Below are 27,861 nucleotides of genomic sequence, written 5' to 3'. Positions count from 1 at the left end.
TTAAAAATATTTATAGCTCTATTTGACAGCTGATTTGCACCTCCCTAACCCTCTCCCCACCTCCCCATCCCCCTCACCCCCGCCAAAACAGTCATTCTGGGCACTTTGCCTTGCCCATCCAATGGGGTTGTACCAAGAATCACACAGAGTGCTCAGGCCCCAGTGTATGGTATATGTTTAGGTATGTGTATGTGTTCTTCTGATCAATAACCACTGATCCGCACAGGTAACAGCTGAGGTGTCTGCTGTCTCTGTTTTTCAGCACTCTGAAGTACCTACACCATTCAGAAAGCAAAGAAATTTTCTGCTAAGATTTCCTACGGTCTGTATGCCAAGGTGCATTATACAACCATTTCTTTCTGAAGTCTCGCTGCCTCCCCGTGATGGTGCCAAAAAGTAAGATGCTTTTCTCCAGTTCTCTAGGACTTGCAGGCCTTCCTTTATCCACTACCTGGGGGAATGCTGTTCAAGCCCCAAAGATAATACCTGCTTTCCCCGCTGCTTCTCAAGACACCCTTGCTCAGTGGTTCTCAACATGTGTTTCACAGACCCCGAAGGGTCCCTGAGACCTTTCAGTGGTGTTGGAGAAGGCAAAAATATTTTCAAATTACAGTAAAATGTTATCTGTCCTTTTTACCAGGTTGGCATTTGAACCAATGATACAAAATAGTGATGGGTAAAAAATGGTGGTATCGTGGCACTAATTAAGATGATGGTCCTGAAGGGGTCCAGAATTCGCTACTGTGGCATAAAAATTATTTTGAGCAGAAGGCATTGGAGTTCCTGAAGTCCCTTATCTGCTTAAAAGTAGAGGCTCCCAAAGGAACTCAACTGTCATAAATCCCGTGCTCTGGAGCAACTACTATCCCTGGAAATGAGAAGTCTCCAAACCACTCCCCTCCCCACCACCAAAAAAAACAGACTTTCTCCTAAGGGGCCATTCGTCTTTCCAAAAGATCATTTGTTTTCCCTTCAGTACCCTTTCTCCCCAGACCCTTATTTTTTATTTTTAACTTTTTATTTTGTATTGGGGTATAGCAGATTAACAATGTTTTGATAGTTTCAGGTTAACAGTGAAAGGAGTCAGCCCTACATACACATGTATCCATTCTCCCCCAAATTCCCTTCCTATCCAGGCTGCCACATAACATTGAGCAGAGCTCCATGTGCGGTACAACACATCCTTGTTGGTTATTCATTTTAAATATAGCAGTGTATACATGTCCACCCCATATATCCCTTTCACCCATCCTTCCCCCAGGCATTCATAAGTTTGTTCTCTAAATCCCCAGATCCTTATTAAGAAGTCAACTGTTTTCCTTTAAGTGCCCTTCTCTCTCTTTCCCACAATAAGGGGGCATAAAAGCCCCAAATTTTAATTTCATCCAAATTCCACCTTCTTGAGTTACATTTTTCTGTGAACTCCAGTGTATCCTTATTTGAATAAAAATCTGTCTTGTCTTTTGCTAACCTGTTTCCCAGTTTAATGTGAAGATACTCTAGCACAGAATCTAAAAGGGTACAGGAAAAGTTTTTCCTCCCCAACAGTACCAAACTACAGTAACAGTTGTATTCTCTCTACCACACACCTGCAGTAAAGAACAAAACAGTTTCACTTAAGAATGTCCTTGATGAAACAGTAAAAAGTATTACTTTCATTAAATGTTGACTCTTGCGTACACATCTTTTTAATACTCTGTGTGATGAAATGGGAAATACAGGGTATGTCCTGCTACAGAGCACTTCTGTTACAAAGCACTCAAGCAACTGAGTTGTGAGCTAAACTAGCTTTTTTTTTTTCCCATTATAATTAAAAGAATGACTTACAGACAGCTGTCTTATTTTTACCTGGGCTTTAGGCCGGTATTTCCTACCAAAGAAAGTTAGCCTGCTAGTTAAATATAAAGAAATAAATAAGTGACAATATTTGTTGCCAATGATAAAATACAGAATTTTGGGAAAACCTGTACAGCCTGATGTGTTAAGGACTTTTATGATGAGATCAATGCTGATGACAAATGTATATATAATATCACCATTTTGATATTACATGCTGAAAGATGTTAGCATTTGGAAGATTTGCATGATTCATTCACTCAATGAGCCAATATTTTTCTGAATGTCCACAGAGGATGTTACAAATTCATGAAGGGTAGAGAATCCATTCTCAGTGCAACACACACAGATGCATGGATTTTAATGTAACGGTAGACAAAAAGTTAATTTATTTGGTTTCAGATTCTACACTGTAACTAAACTATAAAGAAATTACCACTTGTTGAGTTTTAGTATGCTGCTAAATTGCTTCAGTTGTGTCCGACTCTGTGCGACCCCATAGACGGCAGCCCACCAGGCTCCACCATCCCTGGGATTCTCCAGGCAAGAACACTGGAGTGGGTTGCCATTTCCTTCTCCAGTGCATGAAAGTGAAAAGTGAAAGTGAAGTCGCTCAGTTGTGTCCAACTCCTAGCGACCCCATGGACTGCAGCCTACCAGGCTCCTCCATCCATGGGATTTTCCAGGCAAGAGTACTGGAGTGGGTATAGTACCTGTTAAAAAACAAAATTCAGCTGAGTGAATGTGAAGATCTCATTGGTTTTACTCAACAATTCATGAACTGGACAACATCCTGTCTAGAAAGCAGGAGACCAAAGGCAGGGTTTTTAAAGGCAGAAGCGGGGTGGGGCAAAGCTGCTATTAACAAAAGAAAAGAAAGGATTGTTTCAGGCCAGGTTAAATTCTTTCAAGGTAAGGATAAGGATCTATCATGCAGATTACCTTTTCTTTCTTTCTCAGGGGAAGAAGGATATATGGACAAGGCCCATGCAACAGATTATCTCATTGGTGCTGACCAACCAGAGAATCCCAAACTGGCAGATTAAGCATACATTCCTGGGTAAAATCAAAACTGCAATGATATTCTGTATTTATCTACGTTTGGTATCAGGAGCTTCAGCATAAGTGACACCATTTGGGGCTTGTGATTTTAACAAAGTCATTCAGTCATGTCCGACTCTTTGTGACCCCATGGACTGTAAACCGCCAGGCTCCTATGTCCATGGGATTTCCCAGGCAAGAATAGTGGAGTGGGTTGTCATTTTCTTCTCCAGGGGATATTCTCAACCCAGGAATCGAATCTGGGTCTCCAGTATTGCAACTGGATTCTTTGCCATCTGAACCACTAGGGAAGCCCAGTTTTCTCTTTAACATACCCAAAAAGAATGTCCACAAATTATCTGAAACTAATATGTAAAAAAAAAGACACTTTTTAGTTTTAAATAATATTTAAGAATATAAAGAGGTCTTAAGATCAAAATCTGACAGAATGTGGTCTACTGGAGAAGGGAATGGCAAACCACTTCAGTATTCTTGCCTTGAGAACCCCATGAATAGCATGAAAAGGCAAAATGATAGGATACTGAAAGAGGAACTCCCTAGGTGAGTAGGTGCCCAATACGCTACTGGAGATCAGTGGAGAAATAACTCCAGAAAGAATGAAGGGATGGAGCCAAAGCAAAAAGAATACCCAGCTGTGGATGTGACTGGTGATAGAAGCAAGGTCCGATGCTGTAAAGAGCAATATTGCATAGGAACCTGGAATGTCAGGTCCATGAATCAAGGCAAATTGGAAGTGGTCAAACAAGAGATGGCAAGAGTGAATGTCGACATTCTAGGAATCAGCAAACTCAAATGGATTGGAATGGGTGAATTTAACTCAGATGACCATTATATCTACTACTGCGGACAGGAATCCCTCAGAAGAAATGGAGTAGCCATCATGGTCAACAAAAGAATCCAAAATGCAGTACTTGGATGCAATCTCAAAAAAGACAGAATGATCTCTTCGTTTCCAAGGCAAACCATTCAATATCACAGTAATCCAAGTCTATGCCCCAACCGTAACGCTGAAGAAGCTGAAGTTGAACGGTTCTATGAAGACCTACAAGACCTTTTAGAACTAACACCCAAAAGAGATGTCCTTTTCATTATAGGGGACTGGAATGCAAAAGTAGGAAGTCAAGAAACACCTGGAGTAACAGGCAAATTTGGCCTTGGAATATGGAATGAAGCAGTGCAAAGGCTAACAGAGTTTTGCCAAGAAAATGCACTGGTCATAGCAAACACCCTCTTCCAACAACACAAGAGGACTCTACACATGGACATCATCAGATGGTCAACACTGAAATCAGACTGATTATGTTCTTTGCAGCCAAAGATGGAGAAGCTCTATACAGTCAACAAAAACAAGACCAGGAGCTGACTGTGACTCAGATCATGAACTCCTTATTGCCAAATTCAGACTTAAATTGAAGAAAGTAGGGAAAACCACTAGACCATTCAGGTATGACCTAAATCAAATCCCTTATGATTATACAGTGGAAGTGAGAAATAGATTTAAGGGCCTAGATCTGATAGATAGAGTGCCTGATGAACTACAGACTGAGGTTCGTGACATTGTACAGGAGACAGGGATCAAGACCATCCCCATGGAAAAGAAATGCAAAAAAGCAAAATGGCTGTCTGGGGAGGCCTTACAAATAGCTGTGAAAAGAAGAGAAGTGAAAAGCAAAGGAGAAAAGGAAAGATATAAGCATCTGAATGCAGAGTTCCAAAGAATAGCAAGAAGAGATAAGAAAGCCTTCCTCAGCGATCAATGCAAAGAAATAGAGGAAAACAACAGAATGGGAAACACTAGAGATCTCTTCAAGAAAATTAGAGATACCAAGGGAACATTTCATGCAAAGATGGGCTCGATAAAGGACAGAAATGGTATGGACCTAACAGAAGCAGAAGATATAAAGAAGAGATGGCAAGAATACACAGAAGAACTGTACAAAAAAGATCTTCACGACCCAGATAATCATCATGGTGTGATCACTGACCTAGAGCCAGACATCCTGGAAGGTGAAGTCAAGTGGGCCTTAGAAAGCTTCACTACGAACAAAGCTAGTGGAGGTGATGGAATTCCAGTTGAATTTTTTTTTTTTTTTGGGTCGCAAATAGTCGGACACGACTGAGCGACCGAACTGAACTGAACTGAACTAAGATCAAAAAGTTTGAGAACCATTGCTCTAACTATTCTTACATATCTACTTTTCCCTTTTACCTTCATAAACTCTCCAAGTTCTTCTTAAGACTCAAGGTAAGCAAAGACAGAGAAACTTATAGGCCACTTTTATTATCTGTGTTGATACAACCTCTGAGGAAAGAACTAACTGACTGATGAGAATGGAGGGAAAAAAAGAGGAAAAGAGAGAGAAGAGATAATATCTCAAAATATTATCCAGCACACATGTAAAGCACTTGGCATAGTGCCTGCCCTAAGTAGCAGTCAACAAGGCCGGTATCACCATCATTATCTTTGTCTTCCTCACAATTGTTATTATTCTGTTTTGTCCACGTTTCTAACTTTTTTTTTTTTAATATCTTTGTTTATTTTTGGTTACGTGGGTTCTTTGATGCTATATGTGGGCTTTCTTAGTTACAGCGAGCAGTGGCTGCTCTGTTGTGGTACACTGCAGTGGCTTTTCTTACTATAAAGCATGGGAGCTAGGGCATATGGGCTCAGCAATTGAGGCTCATGGGTTCTAGAGCACAGGGGCTTCAGGAGTTGCAGTTGGCTTAGAGGCAACTCTAAGCCAGAGGCAACGTGGGATCTTGCTTCCCTGGTGGCTCAGTGGTAAAGAATCTACCTGCCAATGCAGGAAACACTGGTTCAATCCTTGTGTCAGGAAGGTCCCATGGAGAAGGAAATGGCAACACCCTCCAATATTCTTGTCTGGGAAATCCCATGGACAGAAAAGCCCAGTGGGGATGGGTTGCATAAGAGTCAGACACAACTTATCGACTAAACACAATAATGTGGGATCTTAGTTCCCCATCAGGGAACCCTCTTACGCTGCTTTTGAAGGCAGATTCTTAACCACTGGACTACCTGGAAAGTCCCCTCTAATGGTATTTATATGCCAATGAATCTTATATTTCCACTGTCTTGAGACAATGTATCCAAGAGTTTTAAATTCAGACCTTTCCATTTCCTTATGATTAAAAATACTGTCACGTCCTCAGACAGAGTGGGGGCCTATGACACTTGTAAATAGGTCACACTTGAGGAAATGTTTCCTCTTTTAGCAACCTGGGGAGGGTTTAGGTTTTGAAATTATTATTTCTCTGAAGACCTTATATATAGATAGATAGATATAGACACACATTTTATTGAAGTGTACTCAACTGACAATGCTTTACTATTTATTTTCAGTTATTTTCAGGTCTTTTAAATCAGGGGATATGCTAAGCAGAAAGACTGAACTAAACATAACGAAAACCAGAAAGTAGCACTGTTACTGAGTCCAAGCTTGCTCTGCTTGCTACACAACAGGCCAATGAATCCGAGAGATGAGGTGTTGAGGCAGGGAAAATGCCTTTATTCGGAAAGCCGGCTGGCCAAGAAGACAGTGGACTAATGTCTCAAAGTAACGATATTCTGGGGGCCTGGATGCCAGGTTCTTTTATAGAGTAAGAGAGGGAAGCAATGAGAAACTAAAGTCAAAATGCAGAATAGAGAGGAAGAGGGTGAGTAAGTAAAGCAACAAGGGTCTTCAGTCTTGCAAAACATGTCAGGGAAGGGTCAGGCTTTGGAAGACATGTGTTAATCTCTTCTATTCATAGGTGGGCAGTTCAGTTCAGTTCAGTCACTCAGTCTTGTCTGACTCTCTGCAACCCCATGGACTGCAGCAAGCCAGGCTTCCGTGTCCATCACCAACTCCTGAAGCCTGCTCAAACTCATGTCCTTCAAGTCAGTGATGCCATCCAAACATCTCACCCTCTGTTGTCCCCTTCTCCTCCCACCTTCAATCTTCCCCAGCATCAGGATCTTTTCAGCTCTTCGCATGAGGTGGCCAAAGTACTGGAGTTTCAGCCTCAGCATCAGTCCTTCCAAAGAATATTCAGGACTGATTTCCTTTAGGATGGACTGGTTGGATCTCCTTGCAACTCTCAAGTCTTCCCCAACATCATGGTTCAAAAGCATCAATTCCTGTCTTGTCTCAAAAGCATCAACTCTTGTCTTTTAGCTTTTCTTTTCAACAACAAATTTCCCCCCAATTCTCTTCTTTATAAGTAGCCCTAGACTTGGTAAAACCATAAAGAGTTCTGCTTCAAAGATTATTGTAGAACCAGTGCTAAGCAAGACAATGGTTACATGCAAAACAATTTTGAGTATCAAACTCATGGACAAAAGTGCTACTCAATACTGAAAGAAAACAGAATGAGTGTGCTTTGTATAAAGTAAACCCTGTTTTTAGTTTTAGGCAAAATGTCTTCACTTGCTTCCATCGTATATCTCATTCTTGGCCATGGTCAATGAAAATCTACTGCTAACTTGATATAAATAATAAAAAGGTGATCGCTAGACTTCATTCATTCCATATTCCATAATGAAGCAGGCCAAAGACTAATAGAGTTTTGCCGAGAAAATGCACTGGTCATAGCAAATACCCTCTTCCAACAACACAAGAGAAGACTCTACACATGGACATCACCAGATGGTCAACACCGAAATCAGACTGATTATGTTCTTTGCAGCCAAAGATGGAGAAGCTCTATACAGTCAACAAAAACAAGACCAGGAGCTGACTGTGACTCAGATCATGAACTCCTTATTGCCAAATTCAGACTTAAATTGAAGAAAGTAGGGAAAACCACTAGACCATTCAGGTATGACCTAAATCAAATCCCTTATGATTATACAGTGGAAGTGAGAAATAGATTTAAGGGCCTAGATCTGATAGATAGAGTGCCTGATGAACTACAGACTGAGGTTCGTGACATTGTACAGGAGACAGGGATCAAGACCATCCCCATGGAAAAGAAATGCAAAAAAGCAAAATGGCTGTCTGGGGAGGCCTTACAAATAGCTGTGAAAAGAAGAGAAGTGAAAAGCAAAGGAGAAAAGGAAAGATATAAGCATCTGAATGCAGAGTTCCAAAGAATAGCAAGAAAAGAAAGCCTTCCTCAGCGATCAATGCAAAGAAATAGAGGAAAACAACAGAATGGGAAACACTAGAGATCTCTTCAAGAGAATTAGAGATACCAAGGGAACATTTCATGCAAAGATGGGCTCGATAAAGGACAGAAATGGTATGGACCTAACAGAAGTAGAATGTTAAGAAGAGGTGGCAAGAATACACAGAAGAACTGTACAAAAAAGATCTTCACGACCCAGATAATCACGATGGTGTGATCACTGACCTAGAGCCAGACATCCTGGAAGGTGAAGTCAAGTGGGCCTTAGAAAGCTTCACTACGAACAAAGCTAGTGGAGGTGATGGAATTCCAGTTGAGCTATTTCAAAACCTGAAAGATGATGCTGTGAAAGTGCTGCACTCAAAATGCCAGCAAATTTGGAAAACTCAGCAGTGGCCACAAGACTAGAAAAGGTCAGTTTTCATTCCAATCCCAAAGAAAGGCAATGCCAAAGAATGCTCAACTACTGCACAATTGCACTCATCTCACACGCTAGTAAAGTAATGCTCAAAATTCTCCAACCCAGGCTTCAGCAATACGTGAACTGTGAACTTCCAGATGTTCAAGCTGGTTTTAGAAAAGGCAGAGGAACCAGAGATCAAATTGCCAACATCCGTTGGATCATGGAAAAAGCAAGAGACTTCCATAAAAATATCTATTTCTGCTTTATTGACTATGCCAAAGCCTTTGACTGTGTGGATCACAAGAAACTGTGGGAAATTCTGAAAGAGATGGGAATACCAGACCACCTGACCTGCCTCTTGAGAAACCTATATGCAAGTCGGGAAGCAACAGTTAGAACTGGACATGGAACAACAGACTGGTTGAAAATAGGAAAAGGAGTACGTCAAGGCTGTATATTGTCACCCTGCTTATTTAACTTCTATGCAGAGTACATCATGAGAAACGCTGGGCTGGAAGAAGCACAAGCTGGAATCAAGATTGCCAGGAGAAATATCAATAACCTCAGATATGCAGATGACACCACCCTTATGGCAGAAAGTGAAGAGGAACTCAAAAGCCTCTTGATGAAAGTGAAAGTGGAGAGTGAAAAAGTTGGCTTAAAGCTCAACATTCAGAAAACGAAGATCTTGGCATCTGGTCCCATCATTTCATGGCAAATAGATGGGGAAACAGTGGAAACAGTGTCAGACCTAATTTTTTTGGGCTCCAAAATCACTGCAGATGGTGACTGCAGCCATGAAATTAAAAGACGCTTCCTCCTTGGAACAAAGGTTATGACCAACCTAGATAGCATATTGAAAAGCAGAGACACTACTTTGCCAATAAGGGTCTGTCTAGTCAAGGCTATGGTTTTTCCAGTGGTCATGTATGGATGTGAGAGTTGGACTGTGAAGAAGGCTGAGCGCCCAAGAATTGATGCTTCTGAACTGTGGTGTTGGAGAAGACTCTTGAGAGTCCCTTGAACTGCAAGGAGATCAAACCAGTCCATTCTGAAGGAGATCAGTCCTGGGATTTCTTTGGAAGGAATGATGCCAAAGCTGAAAGTCCAGTACTTTGGCCACCTCATGCGAAGAGTTGACTCATTGGAAAAGACTCTGATGCTGGGAGGGATTGGGGGCAGGAGGACAAAGGGATGACAGAGGATGAGATGACTGGATGGCATCACTGACTCGATGGGCATGAGTCTGAGTGAACTCCGGGAGTTGGTGATGGACAGGGAGGCCTGGGGTGCTGCAATTCATGGCGTCGCAGAGAGTCAGACACGACTTAGTGACTGAACTGGACTGAGACTTCATTCTCTCATTTTAAAATTTCAATACTAGAAGACAAAGAGCTGGGTTTTTTTCACTCTCATTCAGCAAAATACATCACAATGGGTTCCCATAGAAAGGACTGGTATGTGACCAGCAAACCCCACATCTCAGTGCTAAATAAATATAAACACACTAGAGAATATAGGAATATTTACTAAATCACTTTTCTTTAATTATTGCCCCTGATAGGGTAGAACTTCTCAATTTTAGGGTGGTGAAAAGTCATCTAGGGTGCTTAATAAACTATAGATTCCTGGACTCCATATTTAGAGGTTATGATTTGGTAGGTATCAAGTAGAATCCAGGAACCTCTCAATTTACTAAATATCTTAACTGATTCTGATTCAGGTGATCAGAAATACTATCCTGGGATTTTTACTACTGACTTGAAAGCTAAATATTCTTATTGGTTCTATTCTTGGCCAATTATTTTCAAAATTTTTTAGTTTCTCCATTTTTCAAAACTGAGGTGATCAGGCTGATCAACCTGATTCCTTGGGATAGGTAAAATTGAACATAATTATGCTGACATTTATTCCACAAGACAGAGACCAATATGTTGAACAAAAGAACTCCCTGCTTTAAATGAATGAGTGATTAAAATAACAAAATACAAATAATAAGCTAAAATCAAAACAACTGGGAATGGAGAAAGGAACGGGAGGAGGGTGTGTAACCTTTATGCAGGTAAACCAGAATCATCTCTCTCTATTGGGTAGTTAGAATAGGAAAAAGGAGTCCAGAATGGCGGTGGCTAAAAGACAAGGAAGGGAAAAGCCCACGAAAATAAAACAAAGGAAGGTCCAAGGACTGGAGTGAGGACCTCAGAGAAAACAAACAGCACTCCTGGCTAGTCCAATTTACATAGGGCAGGCTCAGAAGGAGGAGAAAAAAACATATAAAAAGAGGGGCCAAAATTGGGCCAGGGGGCTTCCCTTCTCAAGTCGTTTGGGTCAGCATGGCTTCACGCCTCGAGGATGTCTTTTCCTTTACTTTCTAAATAAAACTGAGCTGTAACACGGACCTATAACACTGGTCCATCAGACGGCTGTAACGCTGGTCTGTTGCTTCAAACTTTTGGTGCGACTAGACAGAACTGAGCAAATTACAAACTCCCCCAACACTGTGATAAAGGTTCTCAATCCTAATCCATAATATCCTCATCCTGCAGAGAGCTGTCACAGAGCACACTTACTTATGAGGCAAATTTTTCTTTCATCTGTTAGCCTGCCCTGCCTACCGGGGGTGTGTCAAGCCTGATAATTTCTGAAGGAGAAATATAAGCCACCAACATCAGAAACTAGTCCTGATAAACATGTAACTTCCATTTATATCAATCATTAAATTCTCCTACAAAGAACCTAGCCTAAGGAAAAAATCTAAAATATAATAAATATATATATATATATACACACACATATTATAAACAAAACATTTGGGCTAGTGGTTATGTCTACAGGGAAAAAGAAGATGATGCAACTGAAGAGAAGAATACAGACAGGCTTCTAAGTTACAGGCAATGTTTTATTTCTTAAGTTGTAAGTGGATACTCAGCTATTCATTTTATTATTAACCTTTACCTGTTCGTATATGCTTTATATAAACTTTTATATAAACCACCTGAAATTTTTAAAATTATACTAAAAAGCTGTATTTTAAATTGTAGTCATTTCAGAATTATTCATAATAACAAGCAGTCTATTTGTTGGAATGTTTAAAGTGAACATTGGTTCAGCCATACACTAAACGGAAAGTCATTCAGTTATTTTAAATATGGTTCTGTAGCACTATGAGCAAAAGAAAGCTTATGATAAGTTACCAAAAATTATGTGACAAAATCTTTTAACTCTTAAGTTTTAATAACATAGTTGTTAAAACCAAGTGAAACAGTTCAAAGAATAGGAATGTATGCTACTATGATATCATGATTATTTTCAGCAAAAAAATAATAAGCATTCCCCCCTTGCTTTTTCTAATTATCTTTAGTGTCATTATGTTGTTTTTAATAATTAAACAATATTATAACAACAACAAAAATTCCCCCCATTTTTTGGTTCCACTATAAATCAACATGACCAGAAATTGCACTGGCTTCTAAGATATTATACAGGTGAAAGTTTTCATGAAAAAGCAATAAAAAGTCAGAAAATAACATCTTTCCCTTAGATGCTTCTCAGCAGCCTCTCAGACTCTGCACCTCAAAGGCAAATGCCTCGTGCTAAGATTCAATTGTTTGCCAGGAGCTGAGTTTCCCCTCCTTTTGGTTCCTATCATTGGCCAGCTTGCCTTTCCATCACCAACGACCTCCAATATCTTGGTCACACACACCTCAGGGCAAGAAGCTGACTAATCCTAATGCTGGGGCGGCAACCTTTCACATAGTGCCCATTGCTACTCATTGCACAATATATTTGACCAGGAATGATAAATGCCATGGTTTACATTTGACTCCAGTTACCCTGTCAGTGCCAGCAGCTTAAGTGGGTAAATATCACCCACTACCTTTAGAAAGTTGCTGACATTATGTTTCAGGCTCCCTAATGTTGTGTAACATGAGAGTAGGGAGCAGGGAAGAATCTATGAGGAAGAATTGGAAGCAGATGAGGATATTAATCAACTTGGGCCTTATTTATGAAAGAAATGAAAAGCTGAATACATAATGAGTTGTAGCTACAAATAAACTTATTTTCAAGATTTAGAATTTAAGAACTTGAACGGGTAAATAAATTAACCCTCTTAACATGTTTCTATTAGTCCACGATAAGAAGTAAATCTCTCTAGGAGGCAGGAACATTTTTTCAGTTGACCAAAATAAGCCAAATAGGGAAAAGCAATTGTCCTGTCTAAAATTCTGTCATAATTTTATCACTTTTACAATATAGAATGTGTTTGACTGAAGAAACCATTATAAAAAGAAGGTTCTGTGGTTTGTTTCTCTAGACTGCAAATTGCCTCTTAAAAAAACCCTATAGCCATTCCCAGGCTTTCCAAGTGTCTCAAGTAGGTAAAAAACATGCCTACAATGCAGAAGACACCGGAGATACGGGTTCAATATGGGTTAATTCCTGGGTTGGGAAGATCCCCTGGAGGAGGGCATGGCAACCCACTCCAGTATTCTTCCCTGGAAAAATCCCATGGACAGAGGAGCCTGGCAGGCTATAGTCCATAGTTCACAGTCAGATACAACTGAAGTGACTGAGCACACACAGCCATTCTCAGGTGAGGGGGGAAGACAGGGGAAAAAAACCCAAGTGAGGGGAGAATAAGGGTTTCAATTGTGATTTGTTCTAAAAATAAATATTATCCTCCCTAGATCGTTCGGTCTGTGGGAATATGCAGCACATACAGTTCGGTCCATTTACTGAGGCTAGATTAGTTATTTTTAGTCTTCCACCTCCCAGTGTACATAGTGTGGCAGTAACACTAATATAAAAGCCACCTGCAAATTTTGTTTGCTAACAAGATTCCAGACCACTAAAGAAAGGACATGGGGTTCTTTAGCTAAAGAAAACAAGGAATAGCAAAATACATTTCTTTTTCATTGGTTACAAGGAGTGTGCTTTGAAATTGGGTAATAGAGAAAGGCAAAGGCTAGCTTCCCTTTGATAAGGTAGAATCATATGGAAAGTTACTCAACGGTTAGCAAGATTACATTCTAATCAATCTGGCTACATCCCCTCAAGACTGAGGATAAAGGAAGCTCCTTAGAATAAGTATCTTTGTATAATAGGTCTGAATCATACTAAGACACACTAACAAGATTATCTACTTTGACTTGCTCTTTCATTAATATTCAGAAATTACCATGGTTGGAACCTCATCACCTGACAAAACCTGAGCGTGGAAGGTGTTTCAAACTTGGACTTGTTTCCAAAAGGAGCGAAAGGCAAAACTCACGTTCTGCTTGATGAATCGCCAATAACTACCCTATTGTTCTAGGTGTGATTGGTGCTCCTGCTAAAATTCAATCCTTAAATATCTATGATGAAGAATTTCACTTGTGGCCCCTAGATATACAGGAATTATTTTAAATCTCATTTTACCACAGTTATTATTTTTCAGTGGGGGCAAAGAAAATGGCCAGAATAGATTTTATGGGTTATACTCCAAACGGTGGTGATGCTAGCCCTGGCTTGTTATGTCCAAGGGGAATATGATTATTTTCCTCCCTAAAAACAAAACAAACTGATAGGAAGAACAGACCTCAGGAAACAGAAGACTAAGAAAACATATTCAATCTACTCTCAAGACTTGGGCTTCCCAGGTGGTGCTAGTGGTAAAGAACCCACCTGCCAAAGCAGGCGACGTAAGAGGCGTGAGTTTGATCCCTGGGTCGGGAAGATTCCCTGAAGGAGGGCATGGCAACCCACTCTAGTATTCATGCCTAGAGAATCCCATGGACAAGGAGTCTGGTGGGATGCAGTCCACAGGGGTGCAAAGAGTCAGACAGTACTGAAGTGACTTAGCACGCACTGAAGACTCAGATATAATCCATCCCCCTACCCTCATTCACCTGTCAAATTCACTTCAAATAGCTCAGAGTTAGGGTTATCCTGGGTTATGGCTGGATTTTTGAAATGAAATTAGCTGAGGAATAGGTATTCACTATATTGGGGAGTATTCATTATTTGTATTTTCTTCAGAGAAATATACCTAAGAAGCAATTTGCAAATTGAAGGATTTTATGTTTTTTTACAATGCATATTACAAACAGCAATTGATCATCTGAAGCAGTTTTCATAATTTATTTATTCTCAGTCATTTTCTCCCTCCTGTTGGAATTCTAGCCTATAATGTTATTATAAAGGTTGTGAACTCCTTTCTGTTCATTAGGTGCTAGACTAGAATTACAAGAGAACTTCTGTCATCTGTGGTAGGACCTACAGTAGGGAGAATGGTACATTTAAAGTCAGTAGTCAAATATGGCCAAATGCTATTCTCTCTGCTTTCAAGTTAAGGGAATCGAAGCCTGGATAAAGAATAAATGGTTTAATCCAGATTACAAAATCAATCAATGGACTAAAAACCATTAGCAGATGCTAAGACTCTTGATTCAAAACTCAGTATTTCCACTAAACCACATTACTTTAGATAATTACAGTGTAAAAAACTATTGAAATGGGAAAATATCTGAGGGAAGTAGCATATGTAAACTGAATATTTTGAAAAGAACTTAAAAAGAGTCTAAAATAAGCCAAGACATGATGTACAAAGCACTAGTAAAGGTAAATACACAGGTAAACATAAAAGATAGTATAAACGTATTTTTGTTTGTAATTCATTCTTGTATCTGATTTAAGAGACAACTGCATAAAGTACTGATTATACAGTGAGTTGATGGGTATATGATGTATAAAGATGTAACTGTATGTCAATAATAGCACATTGCAGAAGGGAGGAAATAGCTATATGGAATAAAATTTTTGTATACTATTGAAATTCAGTTGCTATTAATCCAAGCTTGATTATTTTTATATTAAGATGTTAACTCTAATCCCTAGCATAACCACTAAGAAAACAACTCAAAAACATACAGAAAAAGATACAACAAAGGAACTGAAATGATACACCAGAAAATAACTATTTAACAAAAGAGAAAGCAGTAATGGAGAAATATACATAAAACACACAGAAAACAAGTAACAAAATGGCCAATGTAAAAACTATGCTGTCAATAATTTCCTTAATTGTAAATAGACTAAACAATCAAGAAGCATACATTTGCAGAACGGATTAAAAAAATTTCAACTATATGCTGTCTGAAAAAAGACAAGCTAGATTCAGATACAAATATATTGCCACAAAAAGAATGGAAGAATATATACCATATAAACAGTAACCCAAAGGGAGTTGGAGTTGGCTATACTAACATCAGACAAAAGAGATTTTAAGGGAATTCCCTGGCAGTCCAGTGGTTAAGACTCTGCTTTCATTGCCTACAGCCTGGATTCGATCTCTGGTCAGGGAACTAAGATCCCATAACTTGAGTGCCCCCTCAAAAAAGATTTTAAGACAACAATTGTTACTAGAGGCAAAAAGGCAAAGGATATAGTTTAACGTTAAAATGGTCAGTCTGTCAGGAAGACATAACTAAATATACATGCACCTAACAGCAGATCCCCAAAATACATGAAGTAAAAACTAATAAAACTGATGGGAGACACAGACAATTCAACAATAATAGTTGAAGACTTCACTTTCAATGATGACTAGAACAACCAATTGATTAATAAGGAAACAGAAGACTTGAAAAATACTGTAAAAAAAACACAAAAACTACAAACCAACTAGACCAAAGGATATTCATTCAACAAAAACAGAATATACATACAAACATCTTCATGACGTAAAATAAGCACAAAACATGTACACTGAAAGCTATAAAATGTTACTGAAAGATTAAAGATGAACTAAATAGATGAAAGATATTTCATGTTTATGAGTTGGAAAATGTTATTAAAATGGCAATACTTCTCAAATTGATGTACATACTCAGCATATTCTCTATCAAAATCAGAGTTTGGTTTTCTTTTTAATTAATTTTTTTTTTTTAATTTGTGGTCACACTGCATGGCTTGCAGGATCTTATTTTCCTGAGCAGGGATCCAATCCAGGTCCCCAGGAGTGGAAGCTCAGAGCCCTAACCACTGGACCACCAAGGAATTCCCATCAGACCTTGTTGAGACATTGAAACAATCTAAATGTCTACTGATAGATGAATGGATAAAGAAGATGTGGTTCATACATACAATGGAATATAACTCAGGCATAGAAAAGAATGAAATAATGTCATTTGCAACAGGCAGAGGAACCAGAGATCACATTGCCAACATCCGCTGGATCATGGAAAAAGCAAGAGAGTTCCAGAAAAACATCTATTTCTGCTTTATTGACTATGCCAAAGCCTTTGACTGTGTGGATCACAAGAAACTGTGGAAAATTCTGAAAGAGATGGGAATACCAGACCACCCTGACCTGCCTCTTGAGAAATCTGTATGCAGGTCAGGAAGCAACAGTTAGAACTGGACACGGAACAACAGACTGGTTTCAAATAGGAAACGGAGTATGTCAAGGCTGTATATTGTCACCCTGCTTATTTAACTTCTTTGCAGAGTACATCATGAGAAACACTGGGCTGGAGGAAGCACAAGCTGGAATCAAGACTGCCGGGAGAAATATCAATAACCTCAAATATGCAGATGACACCACCCTTATGGCAGAAAGTGAAGAGAAACTAAAAAGCCTCTTGATGAAAGTGAAGGTGGAGAGTGAAAAAGTTGGCTTAAAGCTCAACATTCAGAAAATGAAGATCATGGCATCCAGTCCCACCACTTCATGGGAAATAGATGGGGAAACAGTGGAAACAGTGTCAGACTTTATTTTTCTGGGCTCCAAAATCACTGCAGATGATGATTGCAGCCATGAAATTAAAAGACGCTTACTCCTTGGAAGGAAAGTTATGACCAACCTAGACAGCATGTTGAAAAGCAGAGACATTAGTTTGCCAACAAAGGTTCGTCTAGTCAAGGCTATGGTTTTTCCAGTGGTCATGTATGGATGTGAGAGTTGGAATGTGAAGAAGGCTGAGTGCCCAAGAATTGATGCTTCTGAACTGTGGTGTTGGAGAAGACTCTTGAGAGTCCCTTGGACTGCAAGGAAATCAAACCAGTCCATTCTGAAGGAGATCAGTCCTGGGATGTCTTTGGAAGGAATGATGCTAAAGCTGAAACTCCAGTACTTTGGCCACCTCATGTGAAGAGTTGACTCATTGGAAAAGACTCTGATGCTGGGAAGGATTGGGAGCAGGAGGAGAAGGGGACGACAGAGGATGAGATGGCTGGATGGCATCACTGATTCCATGGGTGTGAGTCTAAGTGAACTCTGGGAGTTGGTGATGGACAGGGAGGCCTGGCATGCTGTGATTCATGGGGTCGCAAAGAGTCGGACACGACTGAGCGACTGAACTGAACTGAACTAAACTGAGACAGACCTAGAGATTATCATACTAAGTAAGACAGAAAGACAAATATAATATGATATCATATACATATGGAATAGAAATAATGCTACATATCAACTTATCTATAAAATAGAAATAGACCATGGCATGTCAGCCTGGGTTTTTTCCCCCTCTTTCTTAGCTCTATAGTTCTTCCAGGCTTTTTTGGAGCAGTTTAAGCCTACAGCATCACCTTCCCCTGGCACCCAAAGATCTAGGAGGAGCTTCAAGCTGTGACTAGACTTCCAATGGATTCATCAGAAGATAACCCAACCTGGACCCTAGAGTCTCTGAAAACATCCATCGATGATGCTTCCCAGGCAATGCAGGTTGCCACTCAACTCTCTGAAATGTTAGCAACGAACCTCAGTAACTTGACTCTCAACCCTAGTATCAAGTTGCCATATCTACCAGAATACCCATCTCAACTGACGGGGCAGTTACCTAAAAAATAAAATAAAATAAAATAAAATAGAAATAAAGTCACTGATGTAGAAAACAAACTTATGGTTACCAAAGAGGAAGGTTCAGTTCAGTAGCTCAGTCATGTCCAACTCTTTGCGACCCCATGAACCGTAGTATGTCAGGCCTCACTGTCCATCATCAACTCCCAGAATCCACCCAAACCCATGTCCATTGAGTCAGAGATGCCATCCAACCATCTCATCTTCTGTCGTCCCCTTCTCCTCCTGCCCTCAATCTTTCCCAGCATCACCGTCTTTTCAAATGACTCAGGTCTTCACATCAGGTGGCCAAAGCATTGGAGTTTCAGCTTCAACATGAGTCCTTCCAATGAACACCCAGGACTGAGCTCCTTTAGGATGGACTGGTTGGATCTCCTTGCAGTCCCAGGGACTCTCAAGTCTTCTCCAACACCACAGTTCAAAAGCATCAATTCTTGTGCGCTAAGCTTTCTTCACAGTCCAACTCTCACATCCATACATGACTACTGGAAAAACCATAGCCATGACTAGACGAACCTTTGTTGGCAAAGTAATGTCTCTGCTTTTCAATATGCTATCTAGGTTGGTCATAACTTTCCTTCCAAGGGGTAAGCGTCTTTTAATTTCATGGCTGCAGTCACCATTTGCAGTGATTTTGGAACCCCCAATATAAAGTCTGACACTGTTTCCACTGTTTCCCCATCTATTTGCCATGATGTGATGGGACCAGATGCCATGATCTTCGTTTTCTGAATGTGGAGCTTTAAGCCAAGTTTTTCACTCTCCTCTTTCACTTTCATCAAGAGGCCATTTAGTTTTTCTTCACTTTCTGCCATAACGGTGATGTCATCTGCATATCTGAGGTTATTGATATTTCTCCCGGCAATCTTGATTCCAGCTTGTGCTTCCTCCAGCCCAGCGTTCTCATGATGTACTCTGCATATAAGTTAAATAAGCAGAGTGACAATAAACAGCTTTGACGTACTCCTTTTCCTATCTGGAACGAGTCTGTTGTTCCATGTCCAGTTCTAACTGTTGCTTCCTGACCTGCATACAGGTTTCTCAAGAGGCAGGTCAGGTGGTCTAGTATTCCCATCTCTTTCAGAATATTCCCCAGTTTTTATTTGATCCACACAGTCAAAGGCTTTCGCATAGTCAATGAAGCAGAAATAGACGTTTTTCTGGAACTCTTGCTTTTCAATGATCCAGCAGATGTTGGCAATGTGATCTCTGGTTCCTCTGCCTTTTTTAAAACCAACTTGAACATTTGGAAGTTTACGGTTCACATATTACTGAAGCCTGGCTTGGAGAATTTTGAGCATTACTTTACTTTGAGCGTGTGACATGCGTGCCATTGTGCAGTAGTTATCGTCAATGCATGGCCTATTATGTTTCATCTGAACTCTACCCACTATTCTCTCAAACAATTGTGCAGCAAATCCTAGTAATCATATCATTTCATCTGTAAATATTTTAGTATGCTTCTCTAAGGAATATGACTCTCTCTTTTTTTTTAGGAAATATAACCATTATATCATTATCATACACTAAAGACAATTAACAATAATCCCTTACTAGCAAAATATACAGGAGAAACTTTAAATTTATACAGTCATTATATGTTTTTCCCCTAACACACTTTTAAAAATATGTAATAAAATAGAATTATTTACATAACTTAGGTTCTTGAAAGTTTTCTATGAACTAATTTTTTCCTATGAACTAAATCAGATCCTACTTTTAAGTGATAAAGTACTTATGCACATGAGTAGGCTAAAGAAGAGTTAACAGCTTTTTTTTTTTTTTTAGCCTTGGAGCAAGAACACCTACTAGGAACATAAAACACAACTTTTACAACTATTGTTTGTTTTTTGTCTATACTATCAAGGGATGTATGATGGATACAGTGAATTTGTAAAAAACTGTCAAAATTCTAGAATTTTTGAAACCTTTAGAATAGAAGAATGATTTCTAGAAGACAGCATTACTAAGAATTGGTCATCTCAAGCTAAACTTACTATCTTATTCTTTTAACTTTCAATTTTGAAATAACTTTAAACACACACAAAAAAGAGGGTTCCTACATATATGGAGTTACCCAACTTCCCCAAATGTTACTGGAATGCCACAGTTGAAATAAGTGAGTTTCAAGAAGGCAACTGACAATACTTCCTCCAAAATTTTGGATATAAATATGTTCATTATGTATTATAAGACTCAATTTTGGTTTTCATTTTCTTAGCACTGTGACTTTTTAAACAAAAGAACATTAAAATTCCTATCATCAAGGAGGAAGTAAGCGGGTCAGGTTATAAATACTGTTAGGTAAAGCTGTTACCTGAACAACTACACCACGAGAATGTTATTTAATGGATAAATAACTGCTTGGTAAAAGGTTTGTCATTCATCAGAGCCTTTGTTTTGGCCATATTCTGTCCAACACCTTTATCTAATTGACTACTAACAAAGAATCTGAGGGGACGGCTGATACCTTTCACCACCCAGTCAGGATTCAAAGAGATTGCCATAGGATGCAACATTGACACAGAACCAACAAGACGAAATTTAGTAAGTCTAAACATTAAGGACAAAAATATCAACTGCTAAATTAAAAGACTGAAGGAAAGTTGGCTTGGCAGTTCAGGGAGCAAGCAGTAAGGACTTTAGTTCAGCAAACTCTGTATGAGCCAATAGCGTGATGTGAGTGTCACTCTCTGAACCCAATGCAATGGAAGACGGCATTCCTCTGTCCAGGTCTGACCACCTTTAAAGCACAGTTTCAGGCTTAGGAGTTCTTAATTAAAGTATGTCAGGAGACATTAGAACATGACCAAGGAGGGTAACGCCATTGCAGAAACTAGACTTATTTTGCCGGGAGAAGGGAGGGTATGGGGATCATGACTGTTGTCTTTGTTTGGTGACGTGTCCTATGGAAGAAGGAGCAGACCTAGGATGCCACAGCAGAGAGCTGAACCAATCATGTAATATTATTAATAGCAGGCACTTTTGAGCGTTTATTTAATATGTGGTAGGCATTTATACGGAGAAGGCAATGGCACCCCACTCCAGTACTCTTGCCTGGAAAAATCCCATGGATGGAGGGGCCAGGTAAGCTGCAGTCCATGGGGTCGACAAGAGTCGGACATGACTGAGCGACTTCACTTTCACTTTTCACTTTCATGCATTGGAGAAGGAAATGGCAACCACTCCAGTGTTCTTGCCTGGAGAATCCCAGGGATGGGGGAGCCTGGTGGGCTGCCGTCTATGGGGTCGCACAGAGTCGGACACGACTGAAGCGACTTAGCAGCAGCAGCAGGCATTTATATGCCTTATCTTATTTAATATAATTATTCTATGTGGGGTTAGTTTCTATTATCATCTTAATCTCATACATTAGGAAAACAAAGGTCAGAGAGGCCAAGGCAACACACACAGCAAGTCAAAGTAGCTGATGTCCACAGTGAATTAATATTTGTAATACATTTAGAAGGTTGTTAGGACATGATAAGTACCTAATAAAAATCTAGCTGCAACAATAATAAGTATTATACTAATTATATTTAAATATTATTGTTGTTGTATTGACTTAGGCCAGTGGTTCTCAGCCTTGAGCCTTGGCTATACATCTGAATCACTTCAAAAAATACTGATGTCCAGATTCCATGCTCAGAGACACTGACTGAACTGGCCTGAGAAATGGCCTGAGCATCTGACATTTTACAAGGTCCCCAGGTAAAGAAAACATTCACAAAGACACATCTGATAAATACTATTATCGAAATATACAAAGAACACTTAAAATTCAACAATAAGATGAACAATTGGCTTAAAATATGGGCAACGGATCCAAACAGACACCTCACTGAAGAAGATATACAGCTGGCAAATAAGTATATGAAAAGATTAAAAGAAAAGTATATACTTTCATAAGTATACGAAAAATATATGTTCCGTATCACGTCAGTAGAGAATTGAAAAATAAAATAATATTCCATTATACATCTGTTAGGATGGTGGGCAAAATCCAAAACACTGACAACAACAAATGCTGAAGGGACTGCGGAACAACAGCAACTTTTACTGCGTATGGAAATGCAAAATGGGGAAATTCCTTGGCGGTCCAGTGGTTAGGACTCGGTGCTCTTGATCCTTGGTCAGGGAACTAAGAGCCCACAAGATGCGTGGCAGTGTCAAAAAAAGAAAAAAAAGTAAATGGTACAGCTACTTTGGAAGACAGTTGAGCAGTTTCTTACAAAAGTAAACATATTCTTGCGGGAGGGAGGAAGAATCAGATGAACGTAGTCAAAAGGTAGAAATTTCTAGTTATAAGGAAAAATACGTACCAGGAATGTAATTTATAACATAATAATGATAATTAACAATGCTGAATATTAAAAATGAAAGTTGCTAACAGATCATGGAAAAAGCAAGAGATTTCCAGAAAAGCATCTATTTCTGCTTTACTGACTGTGCCAAAGCCTTTGACTGTGTGGATCACAAGAAACTGTGGGAAATTCTGAAAGAGATGGGAATACCAGACCACCTGACCTGCCTCTTGAGAAATTTGTATACAGGTCAGGAAGCAACAGTTAGAACTGGACATGGAACAACAGACTGGTTCCAAATAGGAAAAGGAGTTCATCAAGGCTGTATATTGTCACCCTGCTTATTTAACTTCTATGCAGAGTACATCATGAGAAATGCTGGACTGGAAGAAACACAAGCTGGAATCAAGATTGCCGGGAGAAATCTCAATAACCTCAGATATGCAGATGACACCACCCTTATGGCAGAAAGTGAAGAGGAACTCAAAAGCCTCTTGATGAAAGTGAAAGTGGAGAGTGAAAAAGTTGGCTTAAAGCTCAACATTCAGAAAATGAAGATCATGGCATCCGGTCCCACCACTTCATGGGAAATAGATGGGGAAACAGTGGAATCAGTGTCAGACTTTATTTTTTTGGGTTCCAAAATCACTGCAGATGATGATTGCAGCCATGAAATTAAAAGACGCTTACTCCTTGGAAGGAAAGCTATGACCAACCTAGACAGCATATTCAAAAGCAGAGACATTACTTTGCCAACAAAGGTTCGTCTAGTCAAGGCTATGGTTTTTCCTGTGGTCATGTATGGATGTGAGAGTTGGGCTGTGAAGAAGGCTGAGCGCCGAAGAATTGATGCTTTTGAAAACTGTGGTGTTGGAGAAGACTCTTGAGAGTCCCTTGGACTGCAAGGAGATCCAACCAGTCCATTCTGAAGGAGATCAGCCCTGGGATTTCTTTGGAAGGAATGATGCTAAAGCTGAAACTCCAGTACTTTGGCCACCTCATGGGAAGAGTTGACTCATTGGTAAAGACTCTGATGCTGGGAGGGATTGGGAGCAGTAGGAGAAGGGGACGACAGAGGATGAGATGGCTGGATGGCATCACTGACTTGATGGATGTGAGTTTGAGTGAACTCCGGGAGTTGGTGATGGACAGGGAGGCCTGGCATGCTGCGATTCATGGGGTCGCAAAGAGTCGGACACGACTGAGAGACTGATCTGATCTGATCTGAACAGACTAAGTCCTAAGAGTTCTTTCTCATCACAAGGAAAAAGTATTTTTTAATCTGTAATATATCTATATGAGATGATGGATAATCATTTCATGACATATGTAAGTCAATTAATTATGTTGTGTTCCTTAAGATTACACAGTGCAGTGTGTTAATTATATCTCAATAAAAATGGAAGAAAAAAAAACATTCTTACCATACAATCCAGAAACTGTGGTCCTTAGTATTTATCCAAATGAGTTGAACACTTATGTCCATGTAAAAACTTACACCTGGGTCTTTCAAAAGCAGTACTTTTATTGCCAAAACTTGGAAACATTCAAAATGTTCTTCAGTAGGTGGATGGATAAACTCTGGTGCTTCTCGACAGCAGAATATTATTTGGCCCTAAAAAGAAGCAAACAAAAAAATGAGTTATTAAGCCATGAAGAGAACCTTACATCCACATTATTCAATGAAAGAAACCAATATGAAAGAGCTATATATGATTTCAACTATGCAACATTCTGAATAAGGTAAAACAACAGACTCAGTGAAAAGATTAGTGGTTGTTAGGGGCTAGGCGAGAGTGGGATGAACAGGTAGAGCACAGGTGATTTTTAGGGCAGTGAAATATTCTCTATGATATTATAATGATGGATATGTCAAGATATGTTTGTCTAAACCCACAGAATATATATAACACTAAAAGTGAACTCTAATGTAAACTAAGGAATTTGAGTAATAATGGTTTATTGACATAGATTCATTGTCAGAAATGTACTAGGTTGTGGAGTACTTTTGACAGCTGTGCATGTATAGGGGCATTTATAAAACACTTGCACGTATAAAAGATTTTTAAGATTTATTTCTTCTCCATAGGAACTGTCTTCCTATTGCCAAAAACTAGGCCCTTTCTCTCTCCACTGCTGGAGGATTTTTCCAATCTCCCAGTTAATCTCCTTTTCTAGGTAGTTCCTATTAGCTATTCTGGTCACTCTTGCCCTATACATCTTTGTAAGACTCTTTAGAACTTTTCTCGGAGAAGGCAGTGCCACCCCACTCCAGTACTCTTGCCTGGAAAATCCCATGGATGGAGGAGCCTGGTAGTCTGCAATCCATGGGGTCGCTAAGAGTCGGACACGACTGAGCGACTTCACTTTCACTTTTCACTTTCAAGCATTGGAGAAGGAAATGGCAACCCCCTCCAGTGTTCTTCCCTGGAGAATCTCAGGGACAGGGGAGCCTGGTGGGCTGCCGTCTATGGGGTCGCACAGAGTCGGACACGACTGAAGTGACTTAGCATAGCATTAGAACTTTTCTAGTCAATGTTCTAGTCCAGAGCTTGCTACTTTACCTCAGCATAAATTCTGTATCGCACACATTTAAGTCCCTGCTGACTTTAGCTCCTATTTTCTCCATCATTGCTTAACGCTGGCTTTTGCTTGAGGCACAGGTCCTCTTTCCTGTTTCAGAACTGATCAGGCTTTGCTTTATTCTTCCTCCTCCCTTGCAGTGTTCACATTATACCCATTTCTTCAAGGTCCAAAATAAATGCCACTTCCTCCTTGAAGACTTTCCTGGCAGCTCCAAGTCACACTCATAGCTCTCAAATAATTATTCTTATGTGCTGTAGTTGGGACAAGATAGTGGAATCCTCAACTCTTATCTCTTAATATGACCTATGAGCAGGAGACCTAGGAACTTTACCTGCTATAGTGGGACATGTATTTATAGATATTCGACGTGCAAATGCGTAATTTAAAAAATACTAGTTCTTCAAAGATATGCAGCAGAAAGGAACACGCCTCAAATACTAACACGCGTTTTTGTTTTTTAAATACAGTGGCTGTAAGGTCATGGGTTTACTTATCTCACAAACCAAGGGATTCATTTCTTGATTAAAAAAAAAAGAAAGCTATATCACATTTCCAACTAATTACGTCTCAGATGTCTCCAAGCGCTTCTCATAAGCAGGCATATTTTGTGTTCAACGCGTGTGAAATAAAACGTTCGAAGGGAATAACTACGGACATACTTAAGATCACAACCCATAGGAAAAAGTCGAACACACGGTACTGCTGCTTCCTGGGAACGCCACCGGGCCTGAATTCAAACCTTTTGGAACCTCAGCTCTCTCGTCTGTACAGTGGAGAGGATACTCGACAATATTTACCTCCCAGGGTTGTGGTTAAAGGTTTTCTTTCTGAACTGCCGGGCAGTTTGCCTCCCAGGACCGAAGGGTGGCGCTTTTCTTCCCGCGACGCACTTCCGTGCGCGAGGAGGGGTGACCAGCGAGGAGGGGAAGCTCTCGCCGGAGGCCGGGTCGCAGAGGCGGGCGGGAGGCCGGGCCAGGACAGGTTGGGCCGCAGCTTTGACGTGCAGCGTGGGGGCTTTCAGCAAGAGCACGCCAAGTGTATACACACCGTGCAAAACACGCTGAGCGTGCGTGTACCCGTGTGCGCGCGGTGCTGGGAGTGCGCTTGAATTGACAACGAAACGTGAAGGCGCAGAGTGTACGATAGCAAAGCGACAGCTGACGAGGCCGAGGAAGCCGGAGACCTTCGGTAGCGGCGACGAAGCTACCGGTCGCTCCGAGCCCCGGGGCTCTGCGACCCTGCGCCTCGGGCCGACGGGTCTCCACAGCGCCCCACGTGGCGGCCGGCGGGGTCGCAGCCAGCGGAGCCCATTTGCTCCGCCTCCGCGGCGCACTGCTGCCCTCCTCAGCTTCCCCGCCCGGCTCTCCCCCGACCCTCCTCCCTTCCCCCTCCCGGATCGCGATGGACGCGGCCTCCCCCCGCCGCCGCCGCCGGCTGCACGGCGCGGGCCTCTAAACTGCAGGGCCTGAGGAGCCGCGTGCCGGAGACGGGACGTGAGCTGGCTGCCGCCGGTCTGGGGAACCTCTGGCTTTCCTGTCAGCAGGTCCCTGCGGAGGAAGGGGAGGGACAAGGCGCGGCTTTTCCTGTGCCGCCAGCCCGGCTCGACCTGCGCGGCCTGCGGCTTCCTGGGAACTCGAGGGCCGCGGCCGGGCCTGGCTCAGCCCGCGGCCTGCTTGGAGCTGGACCGGAGCGGTTTGAGACGACAGGCCTGGGTAAGAGCTTGAGGAAAGGGGACGCAGGAGCGTCTTCGGCGGTCGGAAGGGTCAGGCCTGGTTCCGAGATCAGGGATGCCTGGCAGTAGCCTGGGAGCGAGACCCCAGCCCCTGGTGAGGTCGGCGGACTGCCGCCGACTCACCCGCTTGGCCCCTTTGTTTACCTCCCCCGACCCTGCCCACGGCAGGCCCCGGTTTGTCCGAGCCTGAGCCCATGGATGGCCCCCTTGTCCTTGAGAAAGGATCGCCGCCCGACGGGGCCAGGGACGTCCCGCCGGGCCTCGGAGTTCCGGGCGCCGCTCCCGGGAGACCCATCGCCCTGCCTGCTCCGGCCTCCTCCTCTGGGGTAGAGAGGCTCGCAGCTCCACCTCCAAACTTACCCTCCTCCTCGACACAGGTAGCTAACTTAGCCGGGTTTGGTTCGGGAAAACCGGAGCGCGGTGCCTGCGTCTCCCGCGCTGGGTCGGCTGGGCCCCGAGTTTTGGGTCACCCTTGCAGATCGCCGCCGTTGGGTGCCCACCGGAACCTGCCGCTGGATTTATGCACCTGCAGCTGGGTTACATGGGACCCAACGCTGTCCTCTTGTCAGAGTGCTTATGAGTTTTTGTATTGACTTGCCTGTTGTGGCTGCTTCTCTGTTGTTGCTGCTGCTGTTTTTAACCAACTGCCCCGTTCGGTGAGGATGGGGAAAGAGGACCGCAGATTGGCCTGTGTTCTGATCTGTAACGTGTTAGTCCATTGCACTTACTTGTAGCATTTCTTTTTAAACTTTTAAGAACAGTTGCTGCTACTGCCAAAATTCCTAATCAAATCATAGATCTTGTATATCGTTTGTATTTGGACATCTTAAGGATAGCAGTAAATTGAATCAGCAGAATTTAAGAAATTGAAGGTAATTTTAAAGTAGAGACTTGATTTGGAGGGGAATTGGATCAAAGTGCTAAGTTTCCTTAAAATACTGAATCTAATCCTTATCAGAAGATCAGCTTTGGA

At 41.2% G+C, this 27,861-nt stretch overlaps 1 protein-coding gene and 1 long non-coding RNA gene across 8 annotated transcripts in view; one reads left to right on the top strand and one right to left on the bottom strand.

Annotated features, from left to right (window-relative positions):
- Positions 1 to 1,035: 1,035 nt before the first annotated feature.
- LOC138984424 (uncharacterized) lies at positions 1,036 to 27,554 on the bottom strand. 2 transcript variants are annotated; one of them, XR_011461698.1, is made up of 3 exons: positions 27,249 to 27,554; positions 23,995 to 24,185; positions 1,036 to 2,549 (listed from the first exon to the last, which is right to left on the bottom strand). It is a non-coding gene; the product is annotated as an uncharacterized lncRNA (long non-coding RNA). The 2 variants fall into 2 exon arrangements; XR_011461699.1 differs by lacking the exon at positions 27,249 to 27,554 and adding an exon at positions 25,954 to 26,109.
- Positions 25,939 to 27,861, top strand: part of HECTD1 (HECT domain E3 ubiquitin protein ligase 1) — a 78,471-nt gene continuing 76,548 nt past the window's right edge. For 3 of the 6 annotated variants that reach the window (XM_070358668.1, XM_070358671.1, XM_070358667.1), the window contains exon 1: positions 25,940 to 26,868. The gene's annotated coding sequence lies outside the window, so the exon portion shown is untranslated. Of the gene's footprint in view, positions 26,869 to 27,861 lie in introns of all 6 variants that reach the window. The other 3 variants (XM_070358669.1, XM_070358670.1, XM_070358672.1) reach the window with 3 other exon arrangements.

The sequence above is a fragment of the Bos mutus genome, chromosome 21, assembly GCF_027580195.1.
Source record: "Bos mutus isolate GX-2022 chromosome 21, NWIPB_WYAK_1.1, whole genome shotgun sequence".
Classification (NCBI taxonomy): Eukaryota; Metazoa; Chordata; class Mammalia; order Artiodactyla; family Bovidae; genus Bos; species Bos mutus.
The sequence above is the reverse complement of the archived record's forward strand: the minus strand, read 5'-3'. Positions and strand labels throughout refer to the sequence as shown.